The sequence below is a fragment of the Aotus nancymaae genome, unplaced genomic scaffold, assembly GCF_030222135.1.
Source record: "Aotus nancymaae isolate 86718 unplaced genomic scaffold, 86718_ANA_hifiasm-v0.15.2.pri h1tg000193l, whole genome shotgun sequence".
NCBI lineage: Eukaryota > Metazoa > Chordata > Mammalia > Primates > Aotidae > Aotus > Aotus nancymaae.
The window spans coordinates 1,309,940-1,325,272 of record NW_026988608.1 but is presented as its reverse complement, the minus strand read 5'-3'; the positions used below and the strand labels follow the sequence as shown (position 1 = coordinate 1,325,272).

General features: G+C 52.0%; 1 protein-coding gene across 2 annotated transcripts in view; it reads right to left on the bottom strand.

Annotated features, from left to right (window-relative positions):
* Positions 1-15,333, bottom strand: part of STK32C (serine/threonine kinase 32C) — a 106,795-nt gene that overhangs the window by 78,999 nt on the left and 12,463 nt on the right. The window contains exon 1 of one of the 2 annotated variants that reach the window (XM_064371826.1): positions 10,167-10,210. The exons of the other annotated variant lie outside the window; for it this stretch is intronic. The gene's annotated coding sequence lies outside the window, so the exon portion shown is untranslated. Of the gene's footprint in view, positions 1-10,166; positions 10,211-15,333 lie in introns of those variants that run through there. 2 annotated transcript variants of the gene reach the window in all.

The following is a 15,333-nucleotide window of genomic DNA, read 5'->3' as shown; positions in this document are numbered from 1 at the left end:
GGAGTAAACAGGCTGTGAAGGCATCGGCAGAATACAGACAAGGCTGTAAAGGTCCAGTGGCAGCCACACCCTCACCGTGTGCCCAGCAGAGGCAGGGTCCTGGACGCACTCACTGGGAGGACAGTCACGCCCCTCGCCGTGTGCCCAGCAGAGGCAGGGTCCTGGACGCACTCACTGAGAGGACAGCCACGCCCCTCGCCGTGTGCCCAGCAGAGGCAGGGTCCTGGACGCACTCACTGGGAGGACAACCAAGCTCCTCGCTGTGTGCCCAGCAGAGGCAGGGTCCTGGACGCACTCACTGGGAGGACAGCCACGCCCCTTGCCGTGTGCCCAGCAGAGGCAGGGGTCCTGGACGCACTCACTGGGAGGACAGCCACGCCCCTCGCCGTGTACCCAGCAGAGGCAGGGTCCTGGACGCACTCACTGGGAGGACAACCACGCCCCTCGCCGTGTACCCAGCAGAGGCAGGGTCCTGGACGCACTCACTGAGAGGACAGCCACGCCCCTCGCCGTGTGCCCAGCAGAGGCAGGGGTCCTGGACGCACTCACTGGGAGGACAGCCACGCCCCTCGCCATGTACCCAGCAGAGGCAGGGTCCTGGACGCACTCACTGGGAGGAGGGCAGCCACGCCCCTCAATGTGTGACCAGCGAGGGTCCTGGACACACTCACTGGGAGGAGGGCATCGTGATGGGGACCAGGCTCTCAAGCAGGTGGGCATCGGGAGGGCTCTGGTCTCTGGAAAGGCAGATTCTCTCCCTGCCGCCCCCATCTTCCTCAGCGCAGAGGAGGCCATCGAGGGGAGCGGTTTGCGATGGGCACAGTGGAGCAGGTCTGGGCAGGGGCTTGGGGAACACCTGAGGGTCTGGCTGGCATTCTGTGTCCGGTGTCTGCTGCACAGTCGAGGAGAGGCGGACGGAGAGGCCACGGCTGTCATGGAGATGACTCCAGCGCTAAGGGCAGGGAACACATGGTGCCGTCCATGTCCACCTCTGCTGTGGCTGAACTATGAGAAACACAGCTGTCACCTCCCCCTCCGCCCCCACGGCTGATTGTGGCTCCACTCCTCCCTAGGCTCTGCTGGAAATAGCTGCCGCAGACTGTCCAGGAGGCCTCCCTGAGTCCAGCACCACCCCATCCAAAGTCAAGGGGCCCCAAAGGAGAAGAGGGGTGCAGTCCCCACCCAATGGCCAGAGGGAAGTACACAGATGGCACAGAATCGGAGCCTGTCTGGCCATGGAATGTGCCCTTCTATGTCACAGACTCTTCCTGGACTTGCCTTTAGGCACATCCCACAGTCTCCGATCAGCCACGAGCAGAGCTGGCCAACTGAAAGGGTGTGGATCACAGGAGGACAGTGATAAAGGGCAAACATCGACCACAAGCCCCGCATCCAGCCGTGCCCGAGGTCCACAGGGTCCGCAGTGGCTTCCCAGGACCCAGGGGAAGCCCAGCAGGAGACGACAGAGGAGGAGGTGGCGTCAAGGTGGAGAACACGGGCAGGAGGCTAGGGGCGGCAGATCCACCCTGCCAGGCTCCACGGGGACTCTGAGCATCTGCACCACCCTCAGAGCCCCGACTGTGTGGCCTTTCCCCTCAGACAAACAGAGCCGCAGCCCTGGGAACAGCCAGCCCTAAGACCAGGCACGAACCCAGAACGTGTTCCCACATCTGCCTGTGGAGCACCACAGGGCTCAACGTCCCCACCGTCGGGAGTCTATATTCTCACCCGGGAGACTGATGATCAAGAATTAACAGATGGAAACACAGGGAAAATTAGCAACACGGCAGACTTCAGGAAAACCATGTCAATAATGACGTCGACATTCCAATTAAAAAGCAGGTATTTTCAGACTGTATTTTTAAAAGCAAGACACCATTATACAATATTTGTAAAAGATGTGCTTCCTATTTAAAGACACAGGTTAAAACGGAAAAGGGTGGAAAATGATGTATCATGAAAACGCTGACCATAAAGTTAAGTGACTACATCAAAGTATACTGTAAACCAAGGAATATTACCAATTAGTAGAGGAACATTTCATAGAAGGTTTAATCATCAACAAGACGTACCAGCCCTCAACGCGAATGCAGCCAATAACAACCCGAAATACACGGGGCAGAAGAAACAACATGAAAGGAGGGAAGAGACCGCCCACAGACACAGCTACAGATTCTATCATTCTGTCTCTTACAGACAAGAAAAAAAGGAAACGCAGAATTCCAACGAGAGGAATAAAAGGGGGAATTGCTACAGCCATTCAAAGGAAAACACAACCTTATACAACAAAGTCAACAGCTGACATGAAACGGACAAAGCCCACTCCTTGAAAGACACAAGAAGAAATGGAACATCTGAGTAATTCTATACTAAAGAAATTGGGCTCATTATTAAAATCTTCACACAAAGAAAACCCCGGTCACATGGCATCACTGGTGAATGTCAGAAAACATTTAACAGAAAAGCAACACCAACATCAAACTTTTTCAGAAAATCGAGGAGGAGAGACCACCTCTCGACTCATTTTGTGAGGCCAGCACGTGCCTGATATCAAAACCAGACCAGGACGCTGCAGGAAAGAAAACACGCGCCAATATCCCCAATGAACATAGATGTAAAAATTATTAACGAAATACTGGAAAACTGAACTCAGTAATACATAAAAACAAATCTAGACAGGCAAGGTTGGTATAACATTCAAAAGTCAATCCATGTAACCTACCACACGGGCAGAATAAAGGAGAAAAATCATCCTGTCCACAAATACAGAAGAAAAAGCATTTGACAAAATGTAACAACTGCTAATAATTAAAAGTACAAAACTAAGCAAACTGAGAGGAGAAGGAGACTCTTCCCTTCTATCTGATGAAAAGCATCTGAGACAAAGCTCAGCTAACGTGGTGCTCAATAACAAAATACTGAATGCGTCCCCTAAGATGGGGAGGCAGCAAAGGTGTGTGTTGTCTCTTCTGCTCACTGTGCTGGAGATCCCAGACAGCGCAACGAGGCAGGAAGTTTTAAAAGAAAGAAGCAAAGCTGTCTTATTTCAAAGATGATCTGAGAAACTCTCAGGAGTCTAAAAATATGACAATGGAAATTCTGAGTGAGTTTAGCAAGGCTGAAGAATACGAAGGCAATATAAGCAATAGATTTCGTTTTAAAAAACAAACAACATAAAATAGGCCGGGCAGGGTGGCTCACGCCTGTAATCCCAGCACTGTGGGAGGCCAAGGTAGGCAGATTACAAGGTCAAGAGATCAAGACATCCTGGTCAACATGGTGAAACACCACCTCTACTAAAAATACAAAGATTAGCTGGGCACGGTGGTGAACGCCTGCAGTCCAGCTACTCGGGAGGCTGATGCAGGAGAATCACTTGAACCCAGGAGGTGGAGGTTGCAGTGAGCTGAGATCACACCACTATACTCCAGTCTGGCGACAGAGTGAGACTCTGTCTCAAAACCACACACACACACACACACACACAAACATAAAATATGTGGAAATAAATTTAACAAAATATCTGTAACACTTGCACACTGAAAGCTAGGAAATGGTGCTGAGAGAAATTAAAGAAGATCAAAGCAAAATGTCCCAACAGGCACAGATTCATAGATTAAAAATCTCAAATTTTCAAGAGATCCATTCTCCCTGAATCGATGATGTACAGTTTCAGTGAAATCCCAATCAGTCTCTCCTCCAGAAGAGCACAAAGAATACTGATTTGCAGAAATTGGCAAGCTGGGAGAAAACAGCAGATAATCTAGAGTGGCCAAAATCATTCTGAGAAGGAACAAAACTGGAGGTCAAGCACTCTTGCTTCCAAGACTCATAAAGCCACAGTCATAAATAGGGTTGCACTGTGTGCAGGCAGACACACAGGTCAATAGAGAAGAATAATGTTCAAAAATAAACCCACAATTTCAAGCTCATTTAAAAAAAGAAAAGGTGCCAAAGTAATACAATGAGGAAAGGGTAGTCACGTCAGCAAAAGGTGCTGGACCATATAAACATCCAGATTATGAAAAGAAGAGCTGGGGAGGGAAGAAGAGAAAAAAAATCCTCAACCCTCACGTCATGTGAAACATTAAAACTAACAGCTATAAAACTTCTAGAAGAAAACACAGGAAAAAATCCTTGTGACCATGAGTTGGTCAAAGATTTCTTAGAAAAAACACAGAAAGAACAAACCATAAAGGAAAAAATTGATGATATACTGAACTTCATCAAAATTTAAAACTTCTTTCTCCAAAACCACCATTAAGAACTAAAGAAGAATGAGACTAATATGCAGAACTTCTGTGAGCCAGTGCAGCCAACTCCAACACAGAACTGGGCTGCTGTAAAGGGTTGAGGGTGAACTTTCTGAGGTGATGGACATAGTCAACATCTTTATTGCAGTGGTGGTTATGTGACTCTATGCGTTTGTCAACACTCATTAAATCTCAACCTTAAAATGGGTGAATTTTACCTTACGTAAATTAGACTTCAATAAAAATGACTTTAAAAGTTAACCACATTTATATGCACCGGCAATAATTTAAATAAAACTAAAACAATGCCAGTTACAAAAGCATAAAACAAAAATTACTTGGGGATAAATTTAACAGATGTACAAGACCCGTCCACTGAAAACTACAACCCACGCTGAGAGAAATCAAAGACCTAAATAAATGGAGAGACAAAACGTGCTCATGGACTGAAAAACTAATTATTATTAAGATGTCCAGTCTCCCTAAAACTGAGTTCTATTTTTAACAAAATCTGAATCAAAATCTTGGCAGCCTTTTGTATGTATGAATTGACAAGCTGGTTTAAACTTTATATGAAAATACAGAGGATCTAGAATTGCTAAAACAATTTCAGAAAATGAACTAAATTGGAGGACATAAAAATCTCATTTAAAGATTTACTATAAAGCTACAATAATCAAGACAGTGTGTTACTGGTAACAAGAATGATAAAAAAACAAACGGACCCAAACACATTGGTTTTGACAAAGGTACAAAGATGATCCAATGGGGAAAGCTAAATCTTTTCAATGAGTGACGCGTGAATAAATGGATATCCACATGGAAAAATGAACCTCTACCCCAATTTCACACTCTGCACAAAAATTAATTCAAAATATATCTTAGACTTAAACCTGACTTTCGGACAAAGACTTCTTAGAGGAGACACAGAAATCACTAATCAAAAATGACTGCGAGTCAAAAAGAAAATGAATGGGGAGCCATAAACTGGAAGGAAAGAGGGTACATGTTTCCATCAAAGGGCCTGAATCCGGGATCTTTAAGGAATTCCTACAACTTGAAATTAATAAAACACACACAAAAATGGACTAAAGACTTGCACAGACGCTTCACGAAGTAAGCCGTACGAATGAGTGTCTTGGTCGGTCAGGCTCCTCTAACAGACTACCACAGACTGGGTGGCTCAAACGACAAACACTTACTTCTTATAGCTCTAGAGGCTGGGAAGTCCAAGACCAAGCACTGCAAGACTCAGTGTCTGCTGAGGGCCCACTTCTCGGCTCATAGACAGCTGTCTTCTCTCTGTGTTCTCACGTGGTAGAAAGATGGTGAGAGCCCTCTGGGGTCCCTTGCTGTAAGGGCACTAATCCCCTTCAAGAGGGCTCCACTCTCATATCCTAATTACCTCCCAAAGGCCCCAGGTCCTAATACCATCACTCTGGAGGTTAGGATCTGAACATATGGATGTGGGTGGGGACACAGTCAGTCCACTGCGATGTTCAATAAGCCCACGAAAGAGTCACCGATGCCATCAGACATCAGGAAAATGCAAATGTTCCGAACACCAGAATTTATCATTTATCACATTGGAAATGCCCATTTTTTGGCAACCTCAGAAGCATAATTTTCCTGATAACTGATGGTCATCCGACAGCAATCAGAGCTGGCCACACCTGCCACAGAGATCCTGCTGTGCCTCTAACATACCAGCTGGCCATCCTATGGGCCAGCAGATGCCTCCACCTCAGACCCCAAGAACAACCCCAGGACCCAGCCAGAGAAGGGAGCGGCGCTGGGCCATGCCTGCCCGCTGCACACTGCAGCACACTCCCTAAGGGAGACGCAGCATTGGGCAACACTCGTGGTCAAAAAACCCAACCTGTGTGTGCTCAGCTCCCTTCCATGTGGACTCATCCACCTTCTCTTTCTACCCAGTTAAATCTAAGCATTTATTGAGCACTTACATGTGCAAGACCACAAGGAGTCCAGAGTGAACAAAACCCAGCCCCTACCCACACGGCTTTCTCAGCAAAGGAGAGAGACGTGTTCTTGCACCAGGTAGTACCTAGAGAGGATGCGTTTACTGTGCACGTGCATGTGTGCATGCATGCTCACAGGAGAGCGACATCTCCACACACAAAGCCAGATCCTCCTGGCCAGATCGTCTGTTTTGACATTTATGAGGATGGATTCCAAGAGACCCCCAAGAAGCTAAAGTCCCCAGGACTACCCAGGAGGCTCCAGGACCAAGCCAGCATCCAACATGCTGCGTCCTGAGGCATCCTCCTGACCATAGCCCTGGGGAGCTGGCCATTGCCGCCCTGAGGGTCCAAGGCTCTACTGCTGTTCACAGGGCCACCCACCCAGGGCCACCATACCCAAGGCCATCATATCCAGAGCCATCATGCCCAGGGCTACCATGCTCAAGGCCACCCAACCAGGGCCACCCATCCAAGGCCACCCTGGGCTGCCATGCCCAGGGCCACCATGTCCAGGACCACCCATCCAGGCCTACCACACCCAGGGCCATGACACCCAGGGCTACCCAAGGGAAACAGGGCAGGAGCAGCACAGCCAGTCTTCCACCGGCTTCTGCTGCCTCAGCTCTCACCTGCCTTCCTTCCAGCCCTCCCCTGCATTCTGATAACAGCCCTGATGGCTGTGGAACCTCGCTGTCTGTCCCTTGAAAAGACAAAACCAGGACAACAACTGCACATGGAAGAGAAGAAACCACCGGAGGGCGAGTGTAATTAACGAAAACTTTGTGAACCTTCCGATTAGCTCGGCTGTGGATGAGCTGGCTGTGCTCTCCGGAGCATTGCCATGTTTTAATTAAAGGAATGCGAGTTCCTTTCAGCACAGGTTTCCTGAGATCCACGCACTGGGCCCTGGACACACCACACAGGTCCACAGAAGGACAGGCTCCACTGGCTGTGGGTGACCCTGTCCCCTCGGATGTTCTCGGTCCGAGATGTGTGTCATCCTTGTGACGGTGGGACTCTGCTTTCCCAGGACCCAGGAGCCCTCCGGACACATCCTTGTTGCCTTGGAAGAAAGAAGCCCGTGGTCAAGCCGGGCTGAACAAAGCCCAGAGGCATAGCATGGCCACCTGCAGAGCCCAGGTCTCCTGCTGGGAAGGGGGCTGTGCCCACGAGATGCCAGCCTGCCCAATGGAGCTGGGCCTGGAGCCTCCCAGAGCACCCCTCTGCAAGTTTGAGTTTACATCACACCAGGTATCACCCTTCACACATCCAGACTCCTGCATGAACTCTGGGGCTGAGGTATGCCAGGCTTCAAGCAGAGCCATGGCACTCATGCACCAGGCCTTGGGGGAGAACCTTCCAGTGCCAGAGACCCCATCCCACCCCGCCCTGGCTCTGACGCACCTGCCGTCCTGCACTGAAGACGCTCGGGCTGCAGAGCTGAAGGACACAGACCACATGGGCTCCACGCCCACTTGTGAGCACACGGCGGCCATTCCTGACCTCCTGCCCCACCAAGCCTGATGCTGACAGTGGGAGGGGGTGTGTCTCCCCACCCTCTCAGACACCAGTTTGAGGACAGGGAAGAAGACCACTGCAGTGAGGTCCACACGTGGCCACACCAGCTTTCACCTCCCGCCCTCGCGCTGGCCTCTTGAGACCTGGAGCCTTCCCCCGCAGGTGCCCAAGACTTGTACAGGGACTGAGCACCTCCCGGGACTGGCCTCAGACCGCAGTGGGCATGAGCCTCGACACTTCAGCTGCTCCCTAAAGTCGCAGAGAACAAGAACATTGGAGACAGGCTGCCACCCTGGACATCCAGTGCCACCACAGGCACCTCCACAGGGAGTAGACAGCCAGTGAAGCACAGTCTGAGCCCAGGAACCCAAGTCCAGCCCTCGTAAACACCCCCAAGACCACTCTTCAGCCAGGCAGGGTCCCCTCATTGCCACTGAAGGCCTGGGAATCAGCCTCTGCCTCTCCATCCATGCACTCAACGCTCACTCACTCACACACACTCCACATGCACGTCGATACACACCCAGCCACACACTCATCCACACTCAGACTGATGCATTCATTCACACACTCATGCATACATAAACAATTCATGCATGCACACACATTCACACATGCTTATGCACACATAAACATGTTCATACACACATACGCATTCACACACATGCTCATGCACACATAAACACGTTCATACACACATATGCATTCACATACATGCTCATGCACACAAACACATTCATACACATTCACACACACATGCTCATGTAAACATTCATATATACACATTCACACACATGCTCATGCACACAGAAACACGTTCATACACACATACGCATTCACATACATGCTCATGCACACAAACACATTCATACACACATATTCACACACACATGCTCATGTAAACATTCATATATACACATTCACACACACGCTCATGCACACAGAAACACATTCATACACATATACACATTCACACACACGCTCATGCACACAGAAACACATTAATACACATACACATTCTCACACACATGCTCATGTAAACATTCATATATATTCACACACATGCTGATGCACACAGAAACACATTCATACACACATACACATTCACACACATGCTCATGTAAACATTCATATATACACATTCACACACATGCTCATGCACACATAAACACGTTCATACACACATACGCATTCACATACATGCTCATGCACACAAACACATTCATACACACATATTCACACACACATGCTCATGTAAACATTCATATATACACACTCACACACATGCTCATGCACACAGAAACACATTCATACACATATACACATTCACACACATGCTCATGTAAACATATATACACATTCACACACATGCTCATGCACACATAAACACGTTCATACACACATATGCATTCACATACATGCTCATGCACACAAACACATTCATACACACATATTCACACACACATACTCATGTAAACATTCATATATACACATTCACACACATGCTCATGCACACATAAACACGTTCATACACACATACGCATTCACATACATGCTCATGCACACAAACACATTCATACACATTCACACACACATGCTCATGTAAACATTCATATATACACATTCACACACATGCTCATGCACACATAAACACGTTCATACACACATACGCATTCACATACATGCTCATGCACACAAACACATTCATACACACATATTCACACACACATGCTCATGTAAACATTCATATATACACATTCACACACACGCTCATGCACACAGAAACACATTCATACACATATACACATTCACACACATGCTCATGCACACAGAAACACATTAATACACACATACGCATTCTCACACACATGCTCATGTAAACATTCATATATATTCACACACATGCTGATGCACACAGAAACACATTCATACACACATACACATTCACACACATGCTCATGTAAACACATTCATACACATTCACACACTCACAAACATGCACACATACATTTATGCATGCACACATATTCACATACATGTTCATGTAAACACATTCATACACATACACACATTCACACATAAGCTCATGCACATAAACATTCATGCATGCACACACATGCTCATGCACACACACTCGCACACATTCACTCACTCATGCACACATAAACACATTCATACACTGTCACACGCACACGTGCCTACATATTCACGCACTCCCACGCTCACACACAAACACGCTCGTACACTGGCACACGCACACATGCCTGCATATTCATGCACTCCCACGCTCATGCTCATACCCACACAGGCTAATCCACAGACCCCCAGTGCCAGCCCAGGTGCTCTGAGGGACACCCAACATCAGACCCCCACCCAAAGCAGGCCCTGGAATTGTGGAAATAAGAGACCAGACCCTGGTAAGCCGCTCTCCGAGACCTGGCCGACACCGTCCCTTGGAGCTCTTCTCTAAGAAAGGTGGGAGGGAGGACGTCAGATTGACAACCTCCCACCCTCTGGAGACTGCACCCAAGCCCTGCAGCCTGCGAATGGTCCCTCCCCAGCCCCTCTCCCTCCTTTCCCCATGCAGACACCCCCTTCTGGCTTGTCAGGTACTCGCCTGCTCCAGTGCTTCAAGTCACCCGGGATGCAAGACTGAGCCAAGGAGGCGAAACCTGCCTGTGTGACGTGCAGGGCAAGGGGCTGACCCGGAGATGAGCAGCAAATGGCAAACATCTTCAAGCAGGGAGCACAGCACGTGCGGGGAGGGTGGCGCAAGGTGTGCACATGTGCAGGGAGGGCAGCGCAAGGGAAGAGCCAAGAGAGGCTCGGCTGGGGCCAGGGGACAGGGGACAGGGGCAAGACTCAGAGTGTGCCTGGCTGAGAGGAGGATGAGGTAGCCACTGAGAGGAGGATGGGGCGGCCACCGAGAGGAGGACGGGGCAGCCACGGAGAGGAGGACGGGGCGGCCACAGACAGGAGGACGGGGCGGCCACCGAGAGGAGGACGGGGCGGCCACGGAGAGGAGGACGGGGCGGCCACCGAGAGGAGGACAGGATGGACACGGAGAGGAGGACGGGGCGGACACCGGGAGGAGGACGGGGCAGCCACGGAGAGGAGGATGGGGCAGCCATGGAAAGGAGGAGGGGGTGGCCATTGCTACCTCTCATGGTCCCTCCACCTAGGCCTGGCGCCTGGCGGGTACCCCTCCTGACTCTGACTGGCCCAGGGCCAAGCAACTGTCCTGGCCAGCAAGCTGTGGGCCGCTCTCATGCCAGGGCAATTCTCTGCCAGCGACAGACATCTCTGAACACTCCTTCCCCTACTGCAGCCCCTGGCAGCCACAGCTCCACACAGGCCAGTGCGACAGTGAGCCAAGCCGTCCCTTGGACTCATGGGGACACGGGGTAGGTGGCAGAACCAAGCCCTGTCATCCTCAGCCACTGGCTTGGGCTGGTCGTTACTACAGCACGTCTGCCACCCGGACCAGGCCAGGGGAGCGCAGCAGCCGGCCAGGCACACAGAGGGCGCTGGGGGCAGAGCTCCTTTAAGCAGCAGCAGAGTCAGCTGGCTATAGCAGAGGGGAACGGAGGGGAGGCCGGGCCAGAGCGGGGTGGGGAGATCACACAGCCGGACATATAGTGAGCCTGGGCCTGAAGGATGGAGCCAGGAGCCCAGCAGGTGGAAGGCCCAGCAGACAGGGCCACGCCAGCCACGGCCTCGGGAACAGGGGTCAGCCCTGAGGAAGCCTGGCACAGCGGGGGTGGAGCTGCGCCTGGAACGCAGGAGCCGAGGCAGAGGGGGCCCTTCAGAGGGCAGAGCCAAGAGGACACCTGACAGGCGGGGCACAAGGGAAGGAGCCCACAAGGGAAGTCAGAGATGGGCACAGCCAGGGTCCTTCAGGCAGGGCCAGCATGGGGCTGCATCTGAACCTTCAGAAACGGGACACTCAAATGGTGATGGGAGTCGGAGGCTGGATGGAAAAGGCTGGAATGTGGGAAACAGCCCCTAGCTGGAGATAGGATGGGGAGCTGCTGCCATATAGGTGGTATCTGAACCATGTGATCACCAGCATGCGGGTGCAGCGCGATGGGAAGGAGCCCTGAGGCCCCAGCACAGCAGAGTCGGAGTCAGAGATGAGGAGGATCCCCCCGGAGGCCATGCAGGGGGATGGGGAGGGGGCTGGGCACCAGGAGCGTCAGACCCTGCCAGGGTCAAGGCCAAGGAAGGCTGTAAACAGAGCGCGGCCCGCCCCCAGGCTGCTTTGGAGCAGGCGGAGCAGATCCCAGTTCCAGTGGGTTTTGGGAGAACGAGAGGGAAGGCCTGCAGACGGCAGGGAGTGAAGGAGTTTGAGTTTTGCTGAAAATGGAGGGCTAAGAAATAGGGATGTGGGCTGAAGCTTTCTCAGCTCGGGAAATAAAAGCATGTTGCTTATTCACTCAACAGCCACACGCCGAACGCCATCTGATGCCTGGTGCCCTTCTCCACTCTGGGGACAGGAACATGCGTGGCTGACTCTCGGCCCCTCGGGAGTGCTGGCCAGTTGTGTCTGCAGCTTTCAGTCACTGACCTTGCACCATCTGCAGCCAACAGCTCAGCCTCCAGTCCAGGCACAGCTGGCGCCCCTGCCCCCGACCCGGAGTCAGCACCGTGGACAGCTCTCCCCCAGAGCCCCCAGTTCTGGACTCCAGAGCCCCGCGTGCCTTCCTTCCCCTTCCCCGGAGGTCCTGACCATGGAGACAGGCTGCAGGCCCGGTGGCTACCACGTGTGGTGGCTTTGTTTCGTCTTGATCGGTGCTGGCTGTGTATGACACGGGTGTTCTGTGAAGTCATGGGTGGTCCACAGGAGAACACCGAGGCCCAGCCAGTGGGGCCAGGACAGCTCCAGATGTGATGTCAGTGGCCCCTGTCCCCTCTCGGTGTGGACTGTGCCACTTTATTAACCCAGAGGAACAGCTGCCAAAGGAGGGCTGTCAATTCACACACCCACCAGCAGTGCACAGAGCAGGTGCACAGAAAACACGTTAAGCTGAGCCAACGCAGAGACAGGAAAAGCTGTCTTAAGCTGGCAGTGACACCATGGGCTCTGTACTTTAGAAAGACCACTGTTCTCCCAGGGCAAGGAGCACACTGGGGCCCAGAGCTCAGTGTCTACCACCACCCTCCTCACAAAGCAACCAGGGCTCCCTGGAGAAATGGCTGGTCCTGGGGATGGGTCAGGAAACACATGGGGTAAGCCTGGAGCATCCCGCAGTGCCCGAACGTGAGAATGTGAGAAAGTGACCAGAAACTCACAAGAACAAAAGCACCGATGCAGGGGTGTCGAAGAAGGCACAGCAACAGACAGCTCCTGGTGGCCAGACTGGGACAAGGTGACCAGGAAACCAAAGCAGAGATGGATTACAACCTACATGTAAACCAGCACCCACGAGCCTACGGTGGTATCAATGGCTGGGTAACAAGCCAGCGTCTAAACCAGCACCCACGAGCCTACGGTGGTATCAATGGCTGGGTAACGAGCCAGCGTCTAAACCAGAACCCACGAGTCTATGGTGGTATCAATGGCTGGGTAACGAGCCAGCGTGCAAACCGGCACCCACGAGCCTACGGTGGTATCAATGGCTGGGTAACGAGCCAGCGTGCAAACCAGCACCCGTGAGTCTACGGTGGTATCAATGGCTGGGTAACGAGCCAGCGTGCAAACCAGCACCCGTGAATCTACGGTGGTATCAATGGCTGGGTAACAAGCCAGTGTCTAAACCAGCACCCACGAGCCTACGGTGGTATCAATGGCTGGGTAACGAGCCAGCGTGCAAACCGGCACCCACGAGCCTACGGTGGTATCAATGGCTGGGTAACGAGCCAGCGTGCAAACCGGCACCCACGAGCCTACGGTGGTATCAATGGCTGGGTAACGAGCCAGCGTGCAAACCAGCACCCGTGAGTCTACGGTGGTATCAATGGCTGGGTAACGAGCCAGCGTGCAAACCAGCACCCGTGAATCTACGGTGGTATCAATGGCTGGGTAACAAGCCAGCGTCTAAACCAGCACCCACGAGTCTACGGTGGTATCAATGGCTGGGTAACGAGTCAGCGTGCAAACCGACACCCACGAGCCTACGGTGGTATCAATGGCTGGGTAACGAGCCAGCGTGCAAACCGGCACCCACGAGCCTACGGTGGTATCAATGGCTGGGTAACGAGCCAGCGTGCAAACCGGCACCCACGAGCCTACGGTGGTATCAATGGCTGGGTAACGAGCCAGCGTGCAAACCGGCACCCACGAGCCTACGGTGGTATCAATGGCTGGGTAACGAGCCAGCGTGCAAACCGGCACCCACGAGCCTACGGTGGTATCAATGGCTGGGTAACGAGCCAGCGTGCAAACCGGCACCCACGAGTCTACGGTGGTATCAATGGCTGGGTAACGAGCCAGCGTGCAAACCGGCACCCACGAGCCTACGGTGGAATCAATGGCTGGGTAACGAGCCAGCGTGCAAACCGGCACCCACGAGTCTACGGTGGTATCAATGGCTGGGTAACGAGCCAGCGTGCAAACCGGCACCCACGAGCCTATGGTGGTATCAATGGCTGGGTAACGAGCCAGCGTGCAAACCGGCACCCGTGAGTCTACGGTGGTATCAATGGCTGGGTAACGAGCCAGCGTGCAAACCGGCACCCGTGAATCTACGGTGGTATCAATGGCTGGGTAACAAGCCAGCGTCTAAACCAGCACCCACGAGCCTACGGTGGTATCAATGGCTGGGTAACGAGCCAGCGTGCAAACCGGCACCCACGAGCCTACGGTGGTATCAATGGCTGGGTAATAAAATTAATTCAAGAGACAAATCTACGCAGAATAATTCGGGCTGGGCGTGGTGGCTCACACCTGTAATCCCAGCACTTTGGGAGGCTGAGGCAGGCAGATCACGAGGTCAGAAGTTTGAGACCAGTCTGGCCAACATGGCGAAACCCTGTCTCTACTAAAAATACAAAACATTAGCTGGGTGTGGTGGCACATGCCTGTAACCCCAGCTACTTGGGAGGCTAAGGCAGGAGAATCTCTTGAACCTGGAGGTGGAGGTTGCAGTGAGCCGAGGTTGTGCCACTGCACTCCAGCCCAGTGACAGACTGAGACTCCATCTCAAAAAAAAAAAAAAGAAAAGAAAAAAGAAAAGAAAAGAAAAGAAAAAGAAGAATTCTGAATAACATATGTAAATAAGCCCCCTTGGCGAGGGGACCATGACGGCCTTCCGCCCGGTGTGGGCTGCATATGGTCCCTTCCTTCCAGAGGATGGTGTGGAAGAGGGGAAAGGGGACGTCACGGTGGAGGCACCTCGCAAGTGACAAGGCAAGGAGGCACGTGGACAGCGTGCAGTCTTGTCATGCCGTGATGAGAATGGCATTTACCTCCATGCTCTTCCTCCCAAAGACCCATATCCTGAGAGAAACATCAGACGAATCCCAGTTAAAGGACATTTCATGACACATCTGACCAGTGCCCCTTGAGCTGTCAAGGTCATAAAAAAGTCTGAGAAGCCACCACAGCCCGGAGGAGACAAAGGCACCAGGAGACGCACATA